At 46.1% G+C, this 26,975-nt stretch overlaps 1 protein-coding gene across 2 annotated transcripts in view; it reads right to left on the bottom strand.

Annotated features, from left to right (window-relative positions):
• The window catches only part of CNTFR (ciliary neurotrophic factor receptor), a 430,483-nt gene that overhangs the window by 188,798 nt on the left and 214,710 nt on the right, over nucleotides 1-26,975 (bottom strand). The gene's annotated exons all lie outside the window — the stretch shown is intronic.

Below are 26,975 nucleotides of genomic sequence, written 5' to 3'. Positions count from 1 at the left end.
TGCAGCTGCAGCTGGCATCAGACTGCATTCCCTTTGACTTGTCCCTCTCAGCAACCCACGTGTCCCAACACGTTGCGTCCCCTGAAAATGCATGCTCCGTCTTCGCAAGATTAGAGGGGCAGGGCATTGTGTGGTCAATACACAATACCCGAAAAGTTGCCAAAAAGCCCAACCTTGTGCAATGTGGAATACATGCCCCCAGCTGTCCCTGGGTGGGCTCGAACCACCAAATTTCTGGTAGTAGCCCATGAAACAGGCAGAGGCAAGGAACGGAATGATCCATTAGGCTGCTGAGAGTTGTGGTGCAAAACAAGAAGGCACCAGGTTGGGAAAAGCTGCTCTACAAGAAAGCCAGATAAAGGGCTTATCTCTGAAGGAAACTGCTCTTTACTGCTAAATTGGAACAAACAGCAGTTTGGGTTTTCTCCTGGTGAATGTTTGCCTCCAGTTTAGCACTAAAGAACAGGTTTTCCCTAAAAAAGGAGAAAGCTGCTTGAACCCGTGCTTTGGGGGCCTGAGGCCTGCAGAAGTGTGGAAAAGCTCTCAGAGGCTAACATGCATAATCAGGGAATAATATTAAAAACAGAAATGAGAGAGAAAACAGAACGGTTCAAAACTAGCAGAGGAACAGGGAAGAAGAGATTTCTCCACAAAGCTCCTAGGTTGACCCCCCCCCCCCGAAATCAATGTTTTCGGAAGAAATGGCTCTTCTTTTGCGTTGAGAGAAAATGTCACAGAAGGAGCGGAAATGGAACACCTCGTGTCTAAATGTGTCACTTCTTGTCAATTGGCGGCACATCAAATTGCTTCTACAGGCTTGTTTTAAAAGAGAATCTTTGAGGCGGTGTTCAGGATAAAGCGACTGCTGTCACAATCTGGAGGGTGGATGAGAGCGAGTCGCGTGGTAAGGGTGCGCACAACCGCCAGGCCAGCTCCACGAAGGGCTTCTGCAGGAGAGGCAACACTTATTGCTACCATCGCCTTTGGGTTCCTCCGGGCTGGTGGAAAAGTTTGTAGTACAACTCATGCAACACGTTGGCGACTAATATACACACAATAACTACCAAAATGATTATGCATTCTTTATCAATCTTCTGAGAAAAATACAAAATTTTGTGCAAAGCCACAGAGACTTACGAACTACCCAACCTAAGATGAACTTATAATGTCTGATTTCAATGGATTTTTCAAGTGCTTAACTCAGTCTTTTGTTTTCTTTATCTTTTTAGGTAAGTTCACGAAGATACCAACAAAAGGTAAGTCTGGTGTTGTTCACAATACCAAGAGATGCTAGTGATGTTGTAAAGGGACCACTGACCATTAGGTCCAGTCATGGCCAGCTCTGGGGTTGCGGCGCTCATTTCGCTTTATTGGCTGAGGGAGCCAGCATACAGCTTCTGGGTCATGTGGCCAGCAGGACTGAGCCGCTTCTGGCGAACCAGAGCAGCGCACGGAAATGCCGTTTACCTTCCCGCTGGAGTAGTACCTACTTAGCTACTTGCACTTTGTGCTTTCGAACTGCTAGGTTGGCAGGAGCAGGGACTGAGCAACGGGTGCTCACCCCGTCGCAGGGATTCGAACTGCCGACCTTCTGATTGACAAGCCCTAGGCTCTGGGGTTTAACCCGTGTCCAGATAGATGTTAATGAAGTTGTAGACAGGGTGCTGGTGTTTTGCCCTGGCAGTCCAAGTAATCAAGAGGCCACCGTTTGTCCCCGATGGGGACCTTTTATGGGGCTTGAGTTTGGCAGAGCCAGGTCCCACTGCCCAGAGACCCCCTGGAGACCAGAGGGACCCCCAGCCTGTTCCTCCATTGCTCTCACAAGGCTCGGTGGGAGGGGAACACAGCAGGGAGGGTGGGCTATGTTGGAAGCACCAAGGCCACTGGGCAATGAAGCTTGCCTCGGGGAGATGTAAGAGGGGAAGAAACACTTTGCCATGGATTGAGAGCTCCCATCGCTGCCTCCTTCCCCCTATGAGTTCATCCACAAATCCTCTTCTCCCGCGACTTCTAGGCACACAAACTAGAAGTTTTTCTTCTCCCCAGCCGCTTTCTCCAGGAAAAACCCTGGTTTTTACCACTGAAACAGAACCAACGTCAACCCACAGAAAACCTGATTGGGGATTGTTCTGATTCACTGGGAATCAGTGGGTTTTCCTGCGGTGGGACGGGGGAAAACCCTCTCAGACACCACGGGACAAATGAAAGTGTCCCTTTCTCTACTCTGATGGTTGGGGTTTGTTTTTTGCTTAAAGAAATAAATATTATTTTATAAATAAACAAAAGCCAAAGAGCATAAAGTTATACTGTCACGGCAGGTTGCTTTGAAAACATTTCAAAAAATAGCAATTCTTTCACAAAACTTTCTGGCTGGTTTATAGGTACAGTGGTACCTCTGGATACGAATGGGATCTGTTCCGGAGGCCCATTTGCATCCTGAAGCGAATGCAACCCGTGTCTGCGCATGTGCAGGTCACGATTCGCCACTTCCGCGCATGCGCGTGACGTCATTTTGACCATCCGCGCATGCGCGAGCGGCGAAACCCGGAAACAACGTGTTCTGTTACTTCTGAGTCGCTGTGGAGCGCACCCCAAAAGCGCTCAACCTGAAGCAACTTCAACCTGATGTATGACTGTATTATTTTGCAATCAATTCGCTTAAATCACAGTTGCTGTGGTCCAATTTTTCCACAATCCATTCAAGAGATATGCTTCCTACCGCCCCTCCCCAATTTTTCCGCTACTATAATCTTAGCAGGTTGAACACTGGTGTGGTGTTTTTGTGGGGAGAGGGGTCAGGGTCAAGGGGAGAGCGAAGAGGAAGGGTTGAGCCATGCCTACCTCAGTCCCAAGGGAGAACTGGCCTGTCTAAGGCGTCCTGTGCAAATCCTCTCCCAACTTTTCCTCGAGCCCCAAATCCACCGCGAAGCACCACGGCTCACCTGCAAGCGCACCTTCAGCAAGGGAAAGGTGGGGCAGGTGTGTTTGATGGAGGAGAAGTGTCGGTGCCAGGGGCATTGGGGGAACATGAAACATCCCCCCCCCCAATCTCTGCATCATCTCATTTCCTTTTCCTCAGATCCAGGGATGAAAGGCTTTGGCAGGATGAAAAAGCCCATTGGTGTTCTCTCCTCGTCCCAGAGTCCCAACAAGTCTCCCTTTAATAGGACTCGAGCCGCAGGGTGCTTGCGGAGAGCTTGTCAGCCTCGAACCCCAGAGAAAAAGCAGGCTGCTCTTCAGAAAAAGTCTTACCTGCGGGGTCAGCCCTGCTCCCACTTGAAAGGGCACCTTTAATCTGATTTAAGCGCCGCCTGTCAACGGAAGGAGCTGGGAAAGGCCCGGAGGATCCAGACAATTACAAGAAGAAGGAGAAGCTTGCCAGATCCCTCTTCTCTCTCTTTCTCATTTATAAAAATTCACAAAGGATGGGGGGCGAGGACCACAAGAGTCAAGGAAGGTGGGTTGGCCTCACTGGGGAAAGTCCCAGGCACCCAAATCCCACTCAACCGTTTGGAAGAGCGAGTGTCGGCTGAAGGTCTACAGTGTATGGCTGTTGGGTTGTGACGATGGAGCACCTTCAGCAGACTGTGAACCAGCTGGAAAATACGCTTGGCTTGGCAAGCGGGTGCCACATCCACCAGCTGGAAGGAACAATGGCAGCCCTGGCAGTGGGGGGGGGGGCAGGCAGAAGGAAAGGCTGGCACCAGGCTGGCGGGAGGCAGTCATGAACAGACAGTGAGGCACAAATAAGGCCAATTTCAGATGGGTGGACATTTTGGTTTGGCGCAACAAGGGGAGCAGCAGAGAGATCCAGCCAGCTGGGAGGGGTTCAGAGGAGGAGGGCAACCAAGAGGATGAAGAAATGGAAACCAAGCATTGTGAGGAACGGTTGAGGGAGTTGGGGATGTTTAGCCTGGAGAATAGGAGGCTGAGGGGAGATAGCTACCTTCAAATATCTCAAGGGCATCTCAAGGTGGGTTTCTCCTGTTCTAGGAGCAATGGCTTCACGTTACAAGGAAGGAGATTCCGACTCAACATCAGGAAAACTTTTGGGCAGTAAGAGCTGTTCAACTGTGAAACGGTCTCCCTTGGAAAGTGGTGGACTCTCCTTTGTTGGAGGTTTTAAGCGGCTCCAGGTTGGAAGGCAGGGATTGTGATTCCTGAATTAGACGTAGCTAATTTTTTTTAAGGGAAATTCCCTTATTCCGAATAGGATTCCTTGCAAGAAAAGGGAAAAGTTGACAGCTATGGCATTAGATGACCCTGAAGATCCCTTCCAACTCTATAATTATATGATTCTATATTGCGTAAAAGTGTTCCTATCATACTACCAACCTTACTGTCTGCTTGCGAAACATGGACCACTTATAAACACCATCTCCAATGCCTCAAAAGATTCCATCAACAGGTGAACTAATGCCAGTGTCCTGGAAGAAGCAAAATTCACCAGTGTTGAAGCAATGATTCTTCAACATCAACTTCGTTGGACTGGTCATGTTGTGCGGATGCCTGATGATCGTCTTCCAAAGCAACTACTCTACTCCAAACTTAAAAATGGAAAGTGTTATGCTGGTGGTCAACAAAGAAGGTTTAAAGACTGTCTCAAGGAAAATCTTTAAAAGTGTAGTATAAACACCAACAATTGGGAAACACTGGCCTGTGAGTGCTCCAGTTGGAGAACAGCCTTTACCAAAGGTGTCCTGGGCTTTGAAGACACTCAAACTCAGGACGCAAGGGAGAAACGTGCTAAGAGGAAGGCACGCTTGGCAAATCCACACCTTGATCAACTCCCGCCCGGAAACCAATGTCCCCACTGTGGAAGGATGTGTGGATCCAGAATTGGCCTCCACGGTCACTTATGGACTCATTGTTAAAACCATGTTTAGGGAAGACAATCTTACTCAGCTATGAGGGATTACCAAAGAGAAAGAAAGAGAAAAAGCGTTCTGTAGAGTCTTTACCTCTAAGCATGGACAGATTGTGGGTTGTCTTCTTCAACAATTGCCAGAGACCATGTATTTTTGCCCCACAATGTAAGATTTAAACCACTCAATGTTTTCCACTTTTGCACAACAGAAATCTTAGCTGCTGATAGCCAATTTCCAGGTTTTCAAAGATACCTTGCATTCCCAGGGAAATGCAAAAACATTCCTTGAGAAATGCAAGGCCTGCCATTTGCACAACCTTCACTTGCACATGGCTCTTTCATGCAACCACAGATCTGACTGGCTCCTCGTTGTCGCTGTCCCAATATATGCTATGTGATCCCTGGCTGGCTGGGATCACCCCTGTGACCGAGCCAGGATGGAGAGGGAAACATCAGCTTTAAGAGGAGGAAGGAGAGCAAAAGTCGCCCGGGAAGAAAGCGGCAGCAATCAAGACTGAGAAAAGAACGTCCATCTAGGAAATATTTCCACCCCGCTGACATCTCTCTGAAGTCAGAATCTGATGATATTTCAGCGCAGACACGACACGCTGGCACAGTGAAGGGAGAGAGAAATTGTACACACAGCAGGGCTAAAGTGGAAAGAGAACGGCAGCGGTCACGGCTGCAGCACACAAATACGGAGACCACAAAGGAAGAGGAAATCCAGACGATGGTCTCAGCAACAGGTTGCACTTAAGACGCACAGAGCTGGGAGGGAGCACAAGGCTCATTGAGCCGAACTCCCTGCAAGGCAAGGAATTACAAACGTAACTAAGCCTATGTATGCAAAGCTGAAAGGAAGATACAAGGTTGGATCCAAACACCAGCCGCAAATTCTATGGTAAATACAATCATGCTAGAAAAATGCAACCTGTGCTGTTGATAGTAATACGACTCATGCAACATGTTGGCGACTAATATACACACAATAATTACCAAAATGATTATGCATTGTTTATCAATTTTCTGAGAAAAATACAAAACCTTATATAGTGGTACCTCGGGTTACATATGCTTCAGGTTACAGACTCCGCTAACCCAGAAATAGTACCTTGGGTTAGGAACTTTGCTTCAGGATGAGAACAGAAATCTTGCTCCGGTGGTGCGGCGGCAGCAGGAGGCCCCATTACCTAAAGTGGTGCTTCAGGTTAAGAACAGTTTCAGGTTAAGAACGGACCTCCGGAATGAATTAAGTACTTAACCCGAGGTACCACTGTACAAAGCCACAGAGACTTGAGAACTACCCAACCTAAGATGAACTTATGTCTGATTTCAATGGATTTTTCAGGTGCTTAACTCAGTCTTTTGTTTCCTTTATCTTTTTAGGTAAGCTCATGAAGATACCAACAAAAGGTAAGTTCAGTGTTGTTCAAAATTCCGAGAGATGCTAGTGAAGTTGTAGGTGGATGTTAATGAAGTTGTAGACGACAGGGTGCCGGCGTTTTGCACATGTTTCGCCCTGGCAGTCCAAGTAATTAAGAGGCCGCTGTTCGCCCCCAATGGAGCCCTTTAACTGGGGCCTGCAGGTAGCCCACTCCCAAGGTAGTTTTCCGGGCTTCTTCAGTGGTCTAATCTCAAAGCCTTGATACGTAGATTGATATTCAATTTCATAGAGAATACTATTTCTTGGCTTAAGCTTAAGAGACTGATTCTATGGAGCATGCGCCATTAAATACAGTCTTGGTCCTGAGTACACATATATCAGATCGCACTGTCAATTAATTACACAGCTCCCTTTGAAATCAGTGGGACTTTGGGAGCCATGACAAACTTATCATGTTGGGATGCGTCAAACTAAGTAACACGCAGAGCAGACTTGCTGAAATTAATGGGCCAATGTTAACCGTGTTCTCGGATTCCAAAGGGTCTACTCTTGAGTAGGACGGACGCAGGCTACATTCCACTGATATCCTGGCTGGTGCTGAAAGGTGTTGCTATCCAAAAACATCTGGAGGGCCCTAGGTGGGTGAAGGATGCTCTAGCCAGTTCCTGGAAGCTCCTGCAGCCAATTGGAAGCCCCGCCAGGTGTTCAGCTTCCAAAAATAGTTCACGAGCTGGAACAGTCACTTCCAGGTTTGCAGCGTTCAGGAGTGAGAACTAAGCTGTTTGAAAACCAAGGTACGACTGCAAACAGATTGCAACACAATGATCCTTCAGAATTTGTACGTCTTTGAACTTTGTGATTCACTGCTCTGGGTTAAATAAGATGTACGCATGTATTTATATTTTTGCAGTGAGACAAAATTCTGTTTTTTTAAAATAAAAATCACAGAATCACAGTAATTTACACCTTCAGCACCCCCCCCCCCCTGCTGCACCCTTAGTGGCCCCCCGGGTAATTCCCCTCCCACAGGTAGGAACACCCACTCTGGGAACCCCTGATTTTGATGATCTACATGCTACTCTTTGCACAAGCCAGAGGCTGGTTGGCAACGAGGTAAATCCAGAAAATAACAGGGTCCTTTAAAAAACACATAATGAATGCACAGTCTGCTCTGTATTTTGCTTCTCATTTTTGCCACAAGCCAGAGATGCACTGGGGTCCCCCAGTCTCATCTTCTGGATGAGTGTTGGCTACGTGAGGCTGCCTTGGGAAAGTCTTTGCAGAGGAAGCTGCCTTGGATCAGTACTGCCCATGCAGACTGCCAGTGGACTCTGCAAAGTCTCTCAGGTGAGTGTCTTTCTGAGCCCTACACCTGGAGATGCCCAGGATTGTACTGGGGACCTGGGTTTATAAACTGGTGGAAAGAGGAACAGGTGAAGTGTTGATGAGAGCTGGTTTCCTGGAACACAACTCCATTATAATTTTACCTTCTCCACCATCTTCCAGTCTGTTTACAGACCTAATTTGAGATGCTGGTTTTATTACCTTCCAAATGAAGGTAATAAATGAAACTGAATGTTCAGGAGAGAGAAAAAAAGAAGCCTCATTTTCATGCAGTGCATAAACTACAGCGCTCCAACAGGAGACCAACCTGGATGGCTTAGACAAACTGGACTAGATGGGCCTTGGCCTGATCCTGCAGCCTCTTCTATGTTCATAGAAAACTGCTTGTGATTACAGCCCCCACTCTCCCCCCCCCCCAGCTCAGTTCAGTACGCAGCCGGAATACACTCTCGAGATACATTGCAACTGTAAGTAGTTTAATAAGTGGAGATTAATATGGTTATTTAAAAATGGAGATGATTACTATCCGTCCAAAAATAGCAAGTCGTTCCTCTTCCCGGAGCAATAGAGGACGTGGATTGCTCCAATTCAGGAAGGAAGCTGCTCTTTCACGCCTCGGGAGCCTGCCTGCCTTTTTTCCAGGAAGTCTGGCTGTGCAGAAGAACCTCGGGGGGGGGTGTGTGCTTTGGGTTGGGGGGGGCGGCAGTTGGCAGAGATCCCTGGACCACACAGCTGACCTTTGCTCTGCCAACCATGCAGAGAGAGAGTCTTGGCAGCCGCAGGGCTACAGGCTGCCCAGCTGGCAGGAGCGCCACACCGATGTGCCGTTTCCCAGCTAAACAAAACGAGTAAATAACTGATTGTTTAAAACCCACCAAGTGACAACTGAAAAGGCGAAGTCTAAATGAAGGGTGGCAGCAGAGAAGGGAGCGCGATGGTGGTCTATAAAAACCAATGAGCGGTTTTTGCAATTTAATTTATTTCATGGAACAGGAGCTCGCAGGAAGCAGGTTGGACAACTGATGTGTGCTGGGCTTGGGGGTAACCCAAGAACCGCGGTCCAGGTCTGGTCCAGAATCCAAAGGTTTCACTAGGAGTCAGTCGAACAGGGCCAAGGCAGGACACAAGGCAGGAAACCAGGCAAGGACAGGTACAGGATCACAGGCAGGATCTGGCAAACAGCAATGTTGCTCCCGCAACCTGGGGCGGGGATAGACAGCCTTTTATCTCTGATGGGGTAATGGCCGGTCCTGATCCCCCGGCGACTCACCCCCGTTTCGCCCGAAGGCGAGCACTCCTCCTGCAAGTACTCAGGCCTCTCCTTCTCTCAGACCTGAGTCTCTGCAGCTCAGGAGACGTCGGTGGGTGACTAGACCCAGAGGCCACCTCAGCCTCCCCTGACCCAGCCAGTAATGGAACAGATGCAAGTGATGGCCCAGCTGGAGGCAACGAGGTCATCCCCGCATCTAGAGCCAGGGCAGGATCAGGCCCCTGACTCGGCCCAGCTGGTGCTTGTTGCAGGGGAACCTGTGCAGACTGGGACTCTTCAGGATCAGGTCCCAGACTTGGTTCAGGTGATGCCTGAGGCAAAGGATCTGGTGCAGCCTGAGACTCCTCTGGTTCCGAGTTTGAGTCCCAGGCCATCACATGATGGAAGAGGCGAGGAGATGAGGGACGGGACATCTCCCCCCAAAGAATCAAGCGGGCTTGGGAACTCCCTGCCTGGGAAAGTTGCGGGGGTCAAATGGGATAAAAAGATAACAGGCAAATGTGGGACAGGATCAATCATAGAAGCATAGAATTTTGGAGGTGGAAGGGACCCTGGGGCCATCTAGTCCAACTCCCTGAAATGCAAGAATCTCAGCAAAAACATCCAAGACAGGTGGACATCCAGCCTCTGCTTAAAAACCTCCAACCAAGGGAGTCGGTTCCACTAAGGAACAACTCTTGCTGTCAGAATGTACTTCTTAATCAGAATTTCCTTTCTTGTCATTTGACTCCACCGGTTCAGATCCTCCCTTCTGGAACAACAAAACAAGCTTGCTCCATCTTCCAGGTGACAGCCCTCCATGTATCTGAAGAATTGTTGGCCCTTTCAAAAACCTCTACTCAATGCTTGTTGAGGAGCAACAAAAAGGATTGTGTTGAATCTCAGCCTTGCTTGGAAAATACTTCTTTTTAAAAAATCACATGCTCCTTGAAGGCACCAGAGGTGATGTAAAAATACAATTCATTTTCTACACATAGCGAGCAATAAAACTGTAGCTGGTGAGGGAATATTGCTGCCTTGGGCTCCCTTGGGAGACAGGATGGGATGCGAACCAAATGGATAAATCAATAATAATATCCCATGCAAACTGACATTTGGGTGAAATTTGGAAACGGAATCCAGGGTTTTTTGGTATGCACAGCTTTCAAGAGTCACTCTCGAGGAACGGGTTTTTAAAAAGAAAAGGAAGGCAGCTTAAAGTATTAACCCTTGGATTGAAACTGTTAAAACGGGCAATTTAAAACAAAATGTAAGAATGTAAGTAGAGCCCGTTGGATCAGGCCCAGCTATTCCAGCATCTTGTTCTCCCCGTGGCCAGCCAGACGCCCCTTCTGGGAAACCCACAAGTAGGATTTGAGCCCCCTGCCCTTCTGTGGTTTCCAGGCAATAAATGCTAAAAAGAAGGACGTTTGAATTAGCTGGTGCCAATGTTTACTTGGAAATCCCAAGACCATTTGCTTGAGAATCCCCTCCACGCATGTACAGAGTTCTTTCTAGTCCTGAACTCTTCCAGACAATGCCGGATTTACGCACAGTGGACGTTCGGGTTGCAAACGTGATCCGTGTGGGATGCACGTTCGCAATTCGCAGTGTTCACAACCCGCAGCGCCACGTCTGCGCATGTCGGGTTGCAATTGGGCGCTTCTGCGCATGCGCGAGTGCCCAAACCTGGAAGTAACCCGTTCCGGTACTTCCGGGTTCGGCACGGTACGCAACCCGAAAACACGCAACCTGAAGCGTCTGTAACCTGAGGTATGACTGTATAAGCTACACAAGCTCTAGCTTAGGGCCCCACTCTCTTTGGGGGCCCCCAAAACATTTTAAGGGGGGAAAACTGGATGTACATTTCCAAAATATAAGATAAAAACAAATGAAATAAAACCTACACACAGCAACAGTTTTTGTGTTGTGTAGGCTCCTATGATGTAAGTCATGGGCCCCGCCTGCTCCCAAAAAATCACTGGTTTGCTCATTTCTATAAATAGGATGCCTACATTCTGAATGTGCAAATGGCTTGAGATACCTAGTAGGTCCATAAATTACCATATAGCATACATTCAACACAACAAAACAGCGACAATTTGTTGTTGACAAAGGACAGCTGGACATATAAAAGGCCCCATTACCTTCAGTAAACCTAATCAAACCTAAATCCGGCCCTGCTTCCTGATGTTGTGGAGATTCACCTATCCACCTACTTTTCCAGAGGTGAGCACAACTGGAACAGGATGGCCAGGGAGATGTTTGGAGAGGGGTTGGGGAAAGAGTATTTTCCCTTTCGCCAACTGCAGATGCTCTCTGGCCCAGGCTTCCTCCCTCTCCTCTCCCAGCGCTCACGGTAGTACCTTGCAGGCTCAGCCGCCAACATCCCCCATATGTGTCTTTTGCCCCCACCATCTGGACAGCATCACCACTCAGCTCATAAGGCTCCGTGCATTAAAGCCGGGAGAGAGACATAATTCAGCCAGAGCCTGCCTTGCGCTCTTGCCCTCGCCTGACCTCTGCCCCAGCCGCAGCGGCACACCTTGGCTCTATCATCATAAATGTGCTTCCTGTGGCTCCCTGTAGACCCACCACCAACATCCAAGGATGAAATGCAGGCTTCCCAGAAAGACTTTGAACCTTTGGAGACACAATTGTGTGTGTTGTAACCTGGTGTTTGTGTGTGCGCGCACACACACACGGAGGAAGGCAGTTCCCCTTCTGAGCCACAAGAGGTAGGGAGAACTCCTGCATAGACAGCCAGCAAGATCCCCAACCCCAAAGTCCTCCTCGGATGAAGGATTGCATTTGTGATGCCATCAGTGGCTGCTCAGAGATGCTGGAGGCCTTGGCTGGTTCTCCTAACCCATTAAGGGCAAGAGGAGGATAAACTCACTAGAAAACTTACTGAGACTGTTACAGCTGTCACAAAATACCCATTCCACATTTATAATCACTCATTCTTTGTGTGTGGCAGTGCCTACACCTCGGAACTCCCTGTCTATTGACTGGCATTCACTGTACAGTGGACACTCAGGTTGCAAACGTGATCCGTCTGGGATGCACATTCACAACCTGCAGTGTTCACAACCCGCAGCAGCGCATCTGTGCACTCACGGGTTGCGATTCGGCACTTCTGCGCATGCACAAAGTGCAATTTAGCACTTCTCCACATGCGCAACCACTGAAACCTGGAAGTAACCCATTCCGGTACTTCCAGGTGTCGGCGGGTGCGTAACCCAAAAAACACACAACCTGAAGCGGCTGTAACCCAAGGTATGACTGTACTCTTTTCAGCACCTGCTAAAAAGGTTCCTGTTTGGATAAGGCAGCCCAGGTGTTTAGAAAGCTGTTGTGAGTTTTAATCTGTTTTTTGGTCTATCGTTATTGCACCTTCTTGAAAGTTTTAAATTATTGTTGTTGATTTTTCTTATTGATAATGTTATTGTTTTATCTTTTTCATAAACTGCTTTGAGGGTCTTTTTTGGGGTGGGGGTTGCACTAAAGCACTGGATACGTTGTATGAAAGAAAGAAAGAAAGAAAGAAAGAAAGAAAGAAAGAAAGAAAGAAAGAAAGAAAGAAAGAAAGAAAGAAAGAAATTGTGTTCTTGTAGCTGCCAGGGTGGCACCAAAGATGCATCCTTTTTCTTCAAAGAACTCCTACCTATGCACCCACATGAGGAAAGGCCAGATCCTAGACTCTTCAACTGGAGCAGCAAAGAGCCAAGCCAGGCGACTGAGAAGCATCACATCTTGCCCAGTCTTTTATAGCCCAGGGGCAAGAAAGGCAAAGGATGGGAGGATTGGCAACTGGGGAAATGGGGCATGAGGTCACTCTACTTTGGGTGGCATGACCAGTGGCTCTGAATCACCACATTCATAGAACTATGGCATTGTAGAGTTGGAAGGGACCCCTTAATGTCATCTAGTCCAACCCCTTGCAATGCAGGAATCACAGCTCCAGGATCCCTGACAGGTGGCTGTCCAAACTCTGCTAAGAAACCTCCAAGGAAGGCGATTCAGCCACCTTCTCCACCCACGTTCTCCATGCGGTGCGTTATTTTATAAGCTTCCACCGTGTTGTGTCTTCCCCACATTTCCCCTAAACTACAAAGTCCCAAACGCTGCAACATGACAGGCAGTGCAAGTCTGAGGTCTCATCAAAGCAAAGTGTGATGGGAGTTGTAGAGAGCACTGAAGCACAGCTGGAAGGAAAGGGCTGCCTAATCCGTTCTGTTTTGTTTGGACATGGATACTGGCGTTTCAATAAATCGTGCAGGGGTTTCTTTTGCTGCAAACCGCAAACATGTTGGTCTGAAATAAGCATGCAATGAATTTTCGCTACAGCTTCCCGTTTCAGAATGGATACCGGGGAAACTGTGTGCAATTGTCAGCTTGCGCGCAAGGTAATTTACTCAACATCAAGCCACAGACAAGAGCTGAGCCTTCTGCCCTTCAGACGCCCGAGCCAACAAATCCCGACCAAAGCCATCAAGACAGCGCTGTGTTTAGGGCAAATGGAATTCAGAGATAAAGGAACTGGCCAGGAGCAGCTGGGCAGGGAGCAGGAGGCAAACAACCTTTTGCTCAGATTCAGAAAGGAAATGTCTTTTATCAAGGACACAGAACCATCTGCTTCTATGGACTGTGACCTCAACCAGCCCACAGCCCAACACAGCTTTCAAAAAAGCATTTTTCTGCAAGACTCAAGTTGGGTGGAGAGAGGAAGACTTGCCTAAGGTGGACTGCTTCCAATGGCATGGAAAGATTCCCCAACCTGGCGCCCTCTGGCTCTTTTGCACCACCACTTCCACCAACCCCCGCCAGCATGGCTATCGCAATGGGGGGTGGGGGGCAGATGGGAGATACCATCCCAGACCCCCAGGCGGGGGAGGGCCTCAGGGATGCTTCTGCATTGGAACACGCCAATTCCCTTGCAAAATAAAAACGTTATTGCCATCGTTTCAACCAGAGGTGAGCATCTGGCGAAACTCCAGCGCACTTACAGTCATACCACGGGTTACTTCCGGGTTTTGGGGGTCAGAAGCATTAAATTGCGCTTTGTGTGTGCTAAATCGCAACCCGTGTGTGCTCTGTAGATTGTGAATGTGCCTCCTGCACGGATCACGTTCGCAACCCGAGCGTCCACTGTATTTATTTTTAATCAGCATTTCCAGAGTGTTCCCCCCACCCCAAGTGAAGAAACTAAATTAGCTGGTGCCCTCTTCTGCTCTGGTGCCAGTCCAGGTCGGAATGAACTACTTGCTCTGACTGAGGTGGAAAGCAAACCCTCTGCCCAGCTCCCACTCCACTGAGTTTCCCCAGCCACTCTGGGTGGCTCCCAATCAAGTGTTAAAAACAATACAGCATTAAATATTAAAAACTTCCCTAAACAGGGCTGCCTTCCAGTGTCTTCTAAAAGCCAGATAGCTGCTTATTTCCTTGACATCCAATGGGAGGACGTTCCGCAGGGTGGGCACCACCACAGAGAAGGCCCTCTGCCTGGTTCCCTGTAACCTCACTTCTCACAATGCTTCAGGTAAAAAGCTCCGCTAACCTGGAAGTCGATACCCCTTGTTGCAAACTTTGCCCCAGGATGCGAGCAGATGTCGCGCGGCATGGCAGCAGCAAGAGGCGCCATTAGCAAAAGCGTGCCTCATGTTAAGGACTGTTTCGGCTTAAGAACGGACCTCCGGAATGACTTATGTTCGTACCTGGAGTTACCACTGTATTCAGAAGTGTTGCTGTTTTCAACCGTGGAGGCAAAGCAGAACCATTGTGGTAAGTAGCCACTGAAAATGTTCTCCATAAATTTGTCTAATCCTCTTTTAAAGCCATGTAGGTTGGTAGCCATCAGTGTCTCCTGTGGCAGGGAGTTCCGTAGTTTAACTAGGCACGAAGACAGACTTTCTTTATTCTGCCCTGAATCTCCCAATATTCCGTTTCACTGGATGTCAACAAGTTCCTGTGTTCTGAGAGAGGAAGGGAAACCTTTTCTCTTCCCATTTTCTCCACGCCAGGCATAACTGTATAAACTTCTGTCATGTTGCATCTTACCCGCCTTAAAAAAAATAATCAAAATTTCTGCAACTTTTCTTCCTGGAAAGTCTGAAATGACCTCAGTCCGGGGGTGGGGTGGGAGTTACTTGTAGGTTTTTAACAATCTTTTCAAATATAACAGAATTTACAATGGAAAAATGCTAGATATGTAGCCCAATCTCATGCACATTAACTTGCAAATTATCTTGACTAAATTCAACAAGACTTCCACACATCATTATTGCAACCTTGGATTTCCACCCCCCTTTATTGAGTTGAGCCCAAACTACTGTTCATTCCTGAGAAACATTTTCAGGGGTACTGAAAAGCACTTCCTGTTACAGCATCAGTGGCGTAGCGTGGGGGGTGCAGGGGGGGCCGGCTGCATCGGGCGCAACATCTGGGGGTTAGGGTTGGGGGCGCAAATCCACATGTTAGGGGGCGCAAATTACTTGCCTTGCCCTGGGTGCTGACAACCCACGCTACGCCACTGTACAGCATTCCCCACCTCCCCAGCAAAAATGGCAATTTATTCATGGAGAGAGCCCTCTTTTGTCTTTACTCTCCATGGTTATCACTTGCCTTAGTGACAGACATCATCACACGGCCAAGGCTGATGGCATTGTCATATCAGACCACTCATTGTTGGATCCGTAAATCAGATAAAATTAAATTAAACAGGCAAATCTGGAAGGAGGAAAATAAATACCCCCAAAACTACGCAGAAGCTTCAGCAACTGAAGAGCAGAGAACTCCCCACCGCAAATTATTAACCCCATTAAGTCTGAGGGGGCTGTTTTCCCACCTTGCACACACACACTTGAATAGACAGTTCACTAGAAACATGGAGAAACTGTTCCCACACGATGTCCATCCCTCCCAATGTTGACAAGAACCCTGCCACTGGGACGCGGGTGACGCTGTGGGTTAAAAGCCTAGGACTTGCCGATCAGAAGGTCAGCGGTTCGAATCACCACAAAGGGGTGAGCTCCCATTGCTCAGTCCCAGCTCCTGCCAACCTAGCAGTTCGAAAGCACACCACTGCTAATAGATAAATAGGTACCGCTCCGGTGGGAAGGTAAACGGCGATTCCATGCGCTGCTCTGGTTCGCCAGGGACCGAGATGTGATCCAAGCGCATCCTGGATCTCGCCGGCTCTCATTTTCCAGAGTTTTGTCTGCTTCTAGGGGTGTAGCGTGAGTGGGATTCGCGAGCCCTGCCGCCCTCACCCGCCCCATTCACCCCCCGCGTGGAAATTGCAAGCTGATCCATGAATGCTCCCCTCCCCCATCACTTTCGCTATTGCTCATGGGATGAGACAGGCCAGGAGCTCACAGCGAGATGCCCGCAGGCTCTGGCTGCTGTTGTCCAGCTGTTCTGCTGCAGCTCCCTGGGGTCGAGGTTGTTCTAAGGGTGGCTGTCTTCCCCACACCAACACACACACATTCAGAAGAGAGAAGGAAGGAAGGAAGGAAGGAAGGAAGGAAGGAAGGAAGGAAGGAAGGAAGGAAGGAAGGAAGGAATCATAGAATTGTAGAGATGGGTGAGATACCCAGGGGTCATCTAGTCCAACCCCCTGCAATGCAGGGATCTCAACTAAAGCATCCATGACAGAGGGTCATCCAGCCTCTGCTTAAGAACCTTCAAGGAAGGAGGGTCTGCCACCTCCCAAGGGAGACCCGTTCCCACTGTCAAACAGCTCTTACCACCAGATAATTCTTCCTGAGGTCTACTCGGAATCTCCTTCCTTGACATTTGAATTCATTGGCTCAGTTCTGACCCTCTGATACCACAGAGCCTCTTGGGCTTGCAGATCAGAAGGTCAGCAGTTCGAATCCCCGCAATGGAGTGAGCTCCCGTTGCGCCATCCTGCCAACCTAGCAGTTCGAAAGCACACCAGCGCAAGTAGATAAATAGGTACTGCTGTGGCAGGAAGGTAAATCATGTCCTCCCTTAAAGTGGGCACGTGTTGCGGTGAGACCTGTAAACCTAACCCTGTGTTGTGGGTGGGTACGTTTGGATAGCCACAACACCTGATTGGTAGGTCCCTTAATGCAGGGTTCAATCAGGCCAATGGGACGCAGGCTAAACAGATCAGGGGACCTATATATACCTATGCATGTTACCCAGAGCTTCCTCTTTTGGTGCATGCATCAGAACACCCGCCCACCTATCCCTATATTTAGGGCTTGCACGCTTGACTTTGCTGTGCCGGAGGGGACTTCCGGTGAGCCGCGATTCCAGCGCAAGCAGGGTTTTACCGTGCGGTAAAAACCCGGGCTATTCTGAAGGATAGGGGCAACTCCAGGGCGCGGAGACCCCCCAAAACTCCTTTGAAGGGTGTTCAAGGAGTCAAGTACCCGACACGACCAAGAACAGGACAAACCGGCTGCCAGGTAACCTCGTAAGAGGCGAAGAGCGTAGCGGGGAAAGCCCGAGGGTCGAGGGGAACCATTTTCTTACCTTCAGATAGCGAAGCCCTGCGCTTGCAGGAAGAGCGGCCCGCTTTCAAAAAAAAAAAGAACTTTGATACTTAGTAGTTTGGTGGCGAAGAGCAGCAACAAGGAAGTCTCAAAGTAACCTAGAGAAGTAAACAGAGTTCAGACTATAGTCGAAGCCAACCTAGACGCGGCGAAAATCCAGTACTAAAGAAAGTGAGCGATTTGCCCGGGCGGTAACGCGGTCCTCTTTCAAGTGCACCCCCCCAGGAAGGGAAAACAGCAGCTTCGGGGGGAGGTGGAGGTGGAGAGACTTGTAAAGAGCCCAAGGAAAAGTGAGAACAACATTCCTGGCGCATAAAAGACTACAAAGGGGAGGGGGAGATATTTCCCTCCCTCCTCGGTTTTTCTTCGCATCACACACGAAAGTGAGAGACCCGGAAGAGAAGGGAAACCCTCGCCGCCATTTGGTGTAGAAGCGCAGAGTCTGAAGAAGTGAAGAGGGGAAAGGACGACATATTCTGACAGCGTAACAACAGGGTTTTGCTGGCACTTCTCTACTTGGCAAAGGGGATTCGAAAACGAGAAACGCGAAGCCCCCCTAGAGCTCCAAGGACAGGGTAAAGACAGGTTAAAGACAGCGTAAAGACCCAGCGGGAACGCGAGCGGTCCCGGCGACTTTCTGAAACAAGATGGAGTAGGTGTGAGTCGACTACCCCCTCCCTTGCTCCCCCCTCCTCCCCTCCTCCCCCCTCCCCCCACTTGTATCTACATCTGTATCTGTTTCTATACCCCCCTGTTTAACATCCCTCCTCCCTTACCGAATACCCAACCCTGCCCAACTACAGGATCACAGGACTAAAAACAACTGGACTATAGGATCAATAATAACTGGACCTATAGATGGGGGGAAGGGAAGTAATATTCGTTTATGGGAAGTAACGTGTGGATAAAGCGAAATTGGGGTTACGACGCAGATGGACACAAGTACATTACAAACCAATAACACTGCCCGTGGACTATTGGATATGGGCATGTGGACTCAGGAATCATTGATAACTAGGGATTATTGGCCATAAGGGATATTGACTAAAAGAGACCCTGACTATTATAAAGACTTTTGGTTATTGTTCCTGAGAAGTAACCAGGGACAATAAAGGTAAATGCTAATGTGAATGCAAATGTAAATGTAATGTAAATGTAATGTGAATTTTGGAAAGGAGGACGGGATTGCAAAGAAACAGAGGAAGGTACCAGCACTAGAAGGTACTAGAAAAACTAATTTGGGGATAGAAAGGAATAGTAAAAAGGAAGACTGATACAAGGGTACATGATGTCACTCACGGGGAAGAAAGGAACGAACGGGGGAACTCCAGGAGAGAGGAGAGGCTCCAAACAGGAGGGAGACTTTAAGTCAGAGATTCTGAAGATGCTTGCGGAAATAAAACAAAGCCAAGCTAATGTAGAGCATAAATTAGAACAAGTGGATAACAGAATTGGGAAATTGGATAAAAAAATGGAGGAAACAGTGAACGAATTAAAGGGCCAAATAAAAGAAATATCTAGGAGGACGCAGCTCGCAGAGGAAGGACTAAAAAAGACTAAAGTAGAGTTGAGAGACATAAAGAGAGATAAGGAAAAAATTAAACTAGAAGTGATGGAGCTAAGTAAGACACAGGAAGAGATGAAGGATACCATAGCGATGAACGAATTAAGGCAGAGGGAGGTGAATTTGAGGCTGAGGGCCATTCCGGAGACACAGAATGAAAATGTAAAAGAAAGATTGACGAAGGAGTTAGCGGATTGGATGGGTATACCTATAGAGGAAATGGCCAACAGCATACTAAATGCATTTAGAATGCGTGTCAATGCAACTAGAGCAAAGAAGTTCACAGGTGATTGTTTGATTATGTTCAAAAACAAAGAAATGAGAGATTTGATCCTCCAGAGGAACAGAGAAAAGAGACTAAACATAGATGGGAATTATATAATTATCTTTAAAGATGTCCCAATTAGACTACTTAAACGGAGAGACTCTTATAAACCCTTGGCGCAAACATTGAAGAAGAACAAGATTGAGTTTAGGTGGGAATTCCCGGAAGGGATATCATTTATATATAGAGGGAAAAGACATAAGTTGGTAAATCAAGAAGAGACCGGGAAATTCCTCAGGAAATATAAGGAACTTAAAGTAGACACAAATGAAACAGGAAGAGTAGAGAGGGCCCAATCGGGAGAGTCAAGAATGACAGGGGATCAGGAGGAGGAGGGGAGTGGATCAGGGGAGGAGGTAGAAGAAGAAGAGGGAGACTTAGGGAATACACAAGAAACAGGAGGATTATAAAGACTAAAAAAGAAGAAATTAAGCACTATGGGATTAAAAATTTGGAATTGGAACATCAATGGGATGAATGACAAAAAAAGAGAAATAAAATTGAGCAATGTTTGAAAAAGAAAAATCTAGATATTATTTGTCTCCAGGAGACACACGTGGCTAGAAAGCATAGAAAGGTTCTGATTAATAAACGGCTAGGGAACGAATTTGAAACACTGGATAAGGTAAAGAAAAGAGGGGTGGTATTGTATATCAATAGCAAAATAGCAGCCAAAACAATGTTTAAAGACGAGGAGGGGAGGATGATAGGGGTTAACATCAATTGGCAAGGAGAAAGGATGATGGTAGTCGGGATCTACGCCCCGAATGGTAGCAAAACGGAATTTTTCGAAAGATTAAAAGAAAAACTAATGGAGTATGCAGATCAAAAAATAATCATAATGGGGGATATGAATGCGGTTATTTCATTGGAGATGGATAGACGCAGAGATGGAGGAAGTAAAGAAGGGAAACTACCAAAATCCTTCTTCTCTATGGTGGAGAATTACAATTTAGTGGATATATGGCGTCTTAGACACCCTCTTGAGAAACAATATACTTTTTATTCGGAACCTAACCACTCACTCTCACGACTGGATCAGATCTGGATCTCAAAGGAATTATGTCCAAGAGTTAAATCTATAGAGATAAGACCGAAAGTAATATCAGATCATAATCCAGTAGAGATGGAACTAGAAAGCTTAGAGAAAAGAACATTTAGATGGAGACTAAAAGATTACTTGTTAGATGATCAGAAGGTGGTGGAAAAGGCAAAAAAAGAATTGTCAGAGTACTTTAAGGAGAATTGTGATAAAGGGACAAAAGACAATATAGTATGGGATGCTAGTAAAGCGGTAATAAGAGGGTACTTCATTCAACAAAACGCAATCAAAAACAGGAACAGAGAGAAAAATAAAGAGGAAATTCTAAGACAGATAATGACAAACGAATCAGAGCTAGCCCAAAACCCCAATTGTCTGAAAACAAAAGAAAAAATAAAAATCCTACAAACCCAGTTTGCTACAATGATAAACAAGGAAGTAGAGTGGAATATTAAAAGACTTAGGCAAAGAAACTTTGAATTTGCGAACAAGCCAGGCAAATGGCTTGCCTGGCAAACGAAAAAAAGGAAAGAACAGGGGACGATTAATAAAATAATAATAGAGGGGGAGGAGAGAACTGACCCCAAAGGAATTAGAAGGGAGTTTCTTAATTATTATAGAAACCTGTATAAGGACCAGGAAAAGGTCGGTTTAAGGAAAATAGAAAGATACATGAAAGATAAAGGGGGACAAAAAATCCCGGAGGAAGGGAGACAAAGATTAAACATAGCAATTGAAAACGAGGAAATCGAGGAGGTAATTAGAGATCTCAAGAGGGGCAAAGCACCAGGCCCCGATGGATTTACTGCCAGCTATTATAAAGAACTGAAACCTATTCTAGTAAGACCCTTGAAAAACACTATGAACAACATTTTAAAGAAAGGAGAAATTCCAGAGACTTGGAAGGAGGCATACATCACGTTTATCCCCAAACAGGACGCAGACCTGACCCAAGTCAAAAATTATAGACCAATCTCGCTGCTGAATGTAGACTATAAGATATTTGCAGGAATTCTGGCAAGAAGGTTAAAGAATGTATTAGCAGATATCATACACACAGATCAGGCAGGCTTCTTACCTGGCCGGCAGATGAGAGACAACACAAGAAATATCATTGATATGTTAGAATTCCTGTCTGTAAGGATTGATAAACAAGTTATAATGATGTTCATTGACGCCGAAAAGGCATTTGATAATGTGCTATGGAATTTTATGTTGAGAAACCTGGAACACATGAATGTAGGCAAAGACTTCCTTAATGGGGTAAGGGCAATATACACAGAACAGAGGGCCAAACTGATCGTAAATAATATGGTAACGGAGGAAATAAAGATAAGGAAGGGAACAAGACAAGGATGCCCGCTCTCCCCGTCACTATTTATAACAGTGTTAGAAGTCCTTTTAAACGCCATAAGACAAAATGAGAATATTAGAGGAGTAAAGCTAGGACGGAATGTGTATAAGACCAAGGCCTTCGCCGACGATTTGGTAGTAATGACAGAAGACCCAGAAACCTCTGTGGGAGAGATATTGAAGGAAGCAGAATTATTTGGAGAAGTGGCCGGGTTTAAACTAAATAAGACAAAAACAAAAATGATATGTAAAAATATAGATCCGAAGACAATAGAAACAATCCAACAGCAATCACAGATAGAGATGGTCAAAAAAGTTAAATACCTCGGCATCTGGCTAACACCTAGAAATATAGATCTCTTTAAAAACAACTATGAGCCGATGTGGAGGGGAATAAAGAAGGATTTGGAAAAATGGGGACGACTAAAACTGTCAATGTGGGGAAGGATCAACATAATCAAGATGAATGTGCTAGCAAGATTAATGTTTTTGTTTCAGACTATTCCTATAATAAAAGGGAATAGGATTTTTAAGGAATGGCAGAGGGTAATTTCGAGGTTTATATGGCAGGGCAGAAGACCCAGAATACAATTTAAACTCTTAACAGATGTAAAGGAAAGGGGGGGCTTCGCCCTGCCAGACCTAAAACTATATTATGAGGCTGTATGCCTAAGCTGGTTAAAGGACTGGGTCAAGCTAGAAAATACGGAGCTACTAGATCTGGAGGGCTTCGACAACTGCTTTGGCTGGCATGCCTACTTATGGAAGAACAAAATGAAGGCACATAAGGGGTTTGGTAACCATATCTTTAGAGGGCCGATAATCGAGGCATGGGAAAGGTATAAGAACTTGCTAGAGCCAAAGACACCACACTGGCTGTCACCTCTTGAAATTATAAGTATAAAAACTACTAACATGAGAAAGAACTGGGCATCATATAATCAGTTAGTAACTAAAGTGGAAGGGAAATGGAGAACTAAACCCTATGAGCAGATAAAAGAACATGTTTACGATTGGCTTCACCACCAACAAGTGAATCAGATGTTCAGCAAGGACTTCAAAGAAAGAGGTTATGCAGACAAAGACTCTAAATACCAGACGGAGATAATTAACAACAAAGAGAAAAATATATCTAAGTTATATAGAATGCTGCTTGATTGGAACTTGGCCGACGAAGAAGTTAAATCTGTAATGATTCGCTGGGCTAAAGATATAGGTCACAGTATTCAATTTGAGGATTGGGAAAAATTATGGAAAGATGGGATAAACTTTACGGCGTGTACTGTGATAAGAGAAAATGTTATGAAGATGTTTTATAGGTGGCATTTGACACCTATGAAACTTGCCAAAATGTACAAGGTGGACAATAAGTGTTGGAGGTGTAAAAAGGTAGAGGGCTCCTTCTACCACATGTGGTGGGAGTGCGGAAGGGTAAAACAGTTTTGGGAGAAGGTTTACATCGAATTAAAAAAGATACTAAAATACACGTTCATAAAGAAACCCGAGATTTTCCTATTAGGGATATTAAGACAAGATATAAAAAAGGAAGATCGTAGACTGGTATATTATGCGGTTACGGCAGCAAGGGTTGTAATAGCGCAAAGGTGGAAACAACAAGAAATCCCGACGGTGGAGGAGTGGAGAGGTAAATTATCGGAATATGCTGAGCTTGATAAGTTAACGGGGAGAATTAGATATTTAAAGGACCAGATATTTACCAGCGACTGGGGGAAATATGTAGACTACTTGGAATACGTTTGTGATGGAAAAATAACGCTCAAGGGATTTAAAGACGTACTGTAACAGACTAGAGGTTATTGTGCAAAGAAAATAGAGAGTAAGAGTAGACATAACGACAATATAAACGAAGAAACGCGGACATTAATTTTGGCTACGAATGACTTGCGATTTAGCTGAAGGAAGTCTTGAAAGAAACAACTATGTGAAAGAAGTGATGTAAAAATATCTATTTGATGTATTGCTATTCGTGTATATTTTTCTGTTCTCTTTTTCTGTTTTTTTTTTCTTTTTCTTTCTCTATTTTGAAACGCTTAATAAAAAATTTACGTGGACTTTGCTGTGCCGTCGTGTGTCGTCTGTCATCGGGACAGGGGCACAGCAGGAATTTCCCCACTTGGCTGATTGGCTGTTGCCATTTGGGTTTCGCCTGCTGTGTAGCAAATCGTCACAACTTGTAAGGTTGCGGATAGGCTCTGGTTCAGGTGATAGGGATGGGAGAACGCTCACACCATCCCTATGTGAAGGGTATTCCATTAAAGGAATTCAGGGACTCGATGGCTTGGTCAATCCCTGAGAGGGGGTTGTACCCGTGCCTGAGTCCAGGGGAGCATTTGGGTGGTGGAGATGTTCCCACCTTTCCGCTTATCCAGGTGTTCACCCTTGGCTGACCTATGCTGGTGACCTTCAACAGTGCAGGGAGCAATTTGAACCAGGGCCTATGCAACCACTCACTTGCTGTAATCAATAACGTTGTGGCCTAAATTCTGCCCAAAAACCAAACCAAAATTTGAGTCTTGTCTGAATTTATTTAAGGGGAAGGTTTAAAGGTCTAAACACACAAACAGCGTTTCCATGCGCTCTGGCTTCCGTCACAGCGTCCCGTTGCACCAGAAGTGGTTTAGTCTTGCTGGCCACATGACCCGCAAATCTGTCTGTGGACAAACGCTGGCTCTCTTGGCCTGAAAGCGAGATGAGCTCCACAACCCCATAGTCACCTTTGACTGGACTTAACCATCCAGGGGTCTTTTACCTTTTTACCTTCTTCCATGTGACAACCCAGGCTAAGCATCCCCAAGTTTCTCCATCGCTCCTCATCAGGCTTGGTTTCCAGAGCCTTGTTTCAGTAGGTCCCATTTATCAAACCTGCAAGAGGCGTATCTCTCCCCACGATCATCGCAGGGTGGATACCCTCTAGCGCCATCGGCAGGCCGAGCCAGGTACACCTTGCCACCGTCGGACTTCTCCCTCAAGGCGGAGGCACTTTGCAAGAGCTGCGCTCCTCTCCCGCTGAATTGGCTTAACACCAGGGACGCTGATTTGCATAAGCAAGCTATGTGCCCTTGATGCTCAAACCGAATGCGCAGATGGCAGCGCTAGCGTGGCTGTTCCTGGGTGACCTTGGCAACCCCCACATAACAGCAACATATGCACAAAGGAGAGGCTTCCTTCCTACACAGGAGGAAAAGAGGCTACAAAGCCATTATGCACCTAAAGGGGAGGAAAGGATTTCTAAAGTTCACATAGGCTGAAGTCCAGACTGGAGGATCTGTGGTCAGCATTCCTTATCTCATGTTTTTAATATAATAGGAAGAGCCCTCTGGATCAGGCCAATGGCCCATCTAGTCCATGATCCTGTTCCCACAGTGGCCAAGCAAATGCTAGTAGGAAACATGCAAGCAGCATTCAAACCCAAGAGCCCTCTGCCCTCCTGCAGTTTCCAGCAACTGGCCTTAAGAAGCACTGCAACTGCAGACATAGAGCATAGACATCTTGGCTAGTGGCCATCAATAGCCCTCTCCTCCTCCGTGAATTTATGCAGCCCTCTTTTGAAGCTGGTGGCCACCACTGCTTCCTGTGGCAGAGAGTTCCACAGTTCCCCCAAGCACTGCATCAAGAAGTGGTTTCTTTTATCTGCGCTGAATCTTCCAACTATATAGTTCAAATAAGTGGGAAACACTCAATTCAGAAGTCTGCCGGGCTCTTTTGGGAAGACACGTGGGAAATAAATAAAATTCATCGTTCATCGTCAATGGAAATGGTGTCCCAGTGTGATACTGAATTTCATTTTTTTAAAAAAATGATTTTCAGTTACATACATTTCGAAATTCAACTTCTTTCCCTCTTTCTGCAGTTCCTTAAATTTATTTTTTATATTTCCTGCATATTCCAAATTAATTTATTCATCTAAATATATACTCTGCAGGCTATTACAATAATCCTGACAATGTTCTTGTCTGTTTACACTTGGTTTGTAAATATTCAATAAACCATTTCCATTCCTTTTATAAAAAGTTTGTTATCTTGATTTCTTATTTTTCCAGTAAGTTTCACCATTTCTGCATATTCCATAAGTTTTTGTATCCATTCTTCTTTCGTTGGGACTTCTACTCTTCCTTCCATTTTTTGGGCAGATAACATTCTTGCTGCTGTAGTTGCATAATGAATAAATTTCTATACAGATACTGAAATTCAGTATCACACAGTATCCTTTTGGGGAATTATAGGGGAAGAACTCTATCCCTTATACAGCCCTATACACTTGGGAAGAGGTTGCTTAAGAGGTCAGATCCTTACATATCCTGTTGATCATTGCACTCTGCACCCCTGCAGAAATCATATTATCAGAAGGTCTGCCTCACATGATGCAGGAATTGAGGCTTTAGTGAGGCAGTACTTGCCCTCTGGAACTCCCTGCCACTAGATATCAGGCAGGCACAACTCTATTGCCTATTTAAGACCTTTCTTTTTTAACAACCCTTTAAGTTGAATTAAATAATCACAATCCCTGTCTGGTATCTGCATAAAAGACTGTTTTCGTTGTTAAATTGCTTTGGGATGTTTTATAGGAAGCCATGCGTAAATAAATGAGATACATAAACAAATGCACAAAGGAGGAAAGGCAGGGGTTTCTTAGTGCAAGCTGTGCTCACAGGCCAGGTAACAGCACACAGGAAAGTGAGGAAGACGACAGAGCTTTCTGGAGGCCAGGCTGCCCAGTGGCAGAAAACCTTTCCTATTTTCTGACATAGTCTTCCAGCCAAAAATTGCATGTGAAAATATGGGGAAAGTGTGCATAAGAATGTCTGTTATTAGTTAAAACAGCATACAAAAGTGAATCAAATTAGGAAAAACTGATTGCAAAAGTGTATATATTAAGTAAAATCCAATATTTTACTTAATATATTTTGGGAGAAATATGTACAAAATTTCATGCAGACTTTTTACAAAAATGCACAGGCGGAACCCTGACAGATAGCTCAGTCAGCAGAGCATAAGACTCTTAATCTCAGGGTTGTGGATTCGAGTCCTACATTGGAAGATTCCTGCATTGCAGGGGGTTGGACTAGATGCCCATTGTGATCCCTTACAACTCCCCAAAGCTGTGATTCTGTGAAGACTGGAAAAATGAGAAACTGAAACAAAGCAAAGTTGAAAAGATTCACCCATCCCTAATTAAATCTGATTTTACATTTGCTGATTTGCCAACCTGCTGCCCCCCTTTTTTTGGCTGCTTCCTGGTCTCACCAACGTCCGAAGGAAGCAGAGTTCTGTTTACTTCCAAGGCACCAGAGGGAATGTTGT

Source organism: Podarcis melisellensis, assembly GCF_964234715.1.
Source record: "Podarcis melisellensis genome assembly, chromosome: 11".
Classification (NCBI taxonomy): domain Eukaryota; kingdom Metazoa; phylum Chordata; class Lepidosauria; order Squamata; family Lacertidae; genus Podarcis; species Podarcis melisellensis.
The sequence above is the reverse complement of the archived record's forward strand: the minus strand, read 5'-3'. Positions and strand labels throughout refer to the sequence as shown.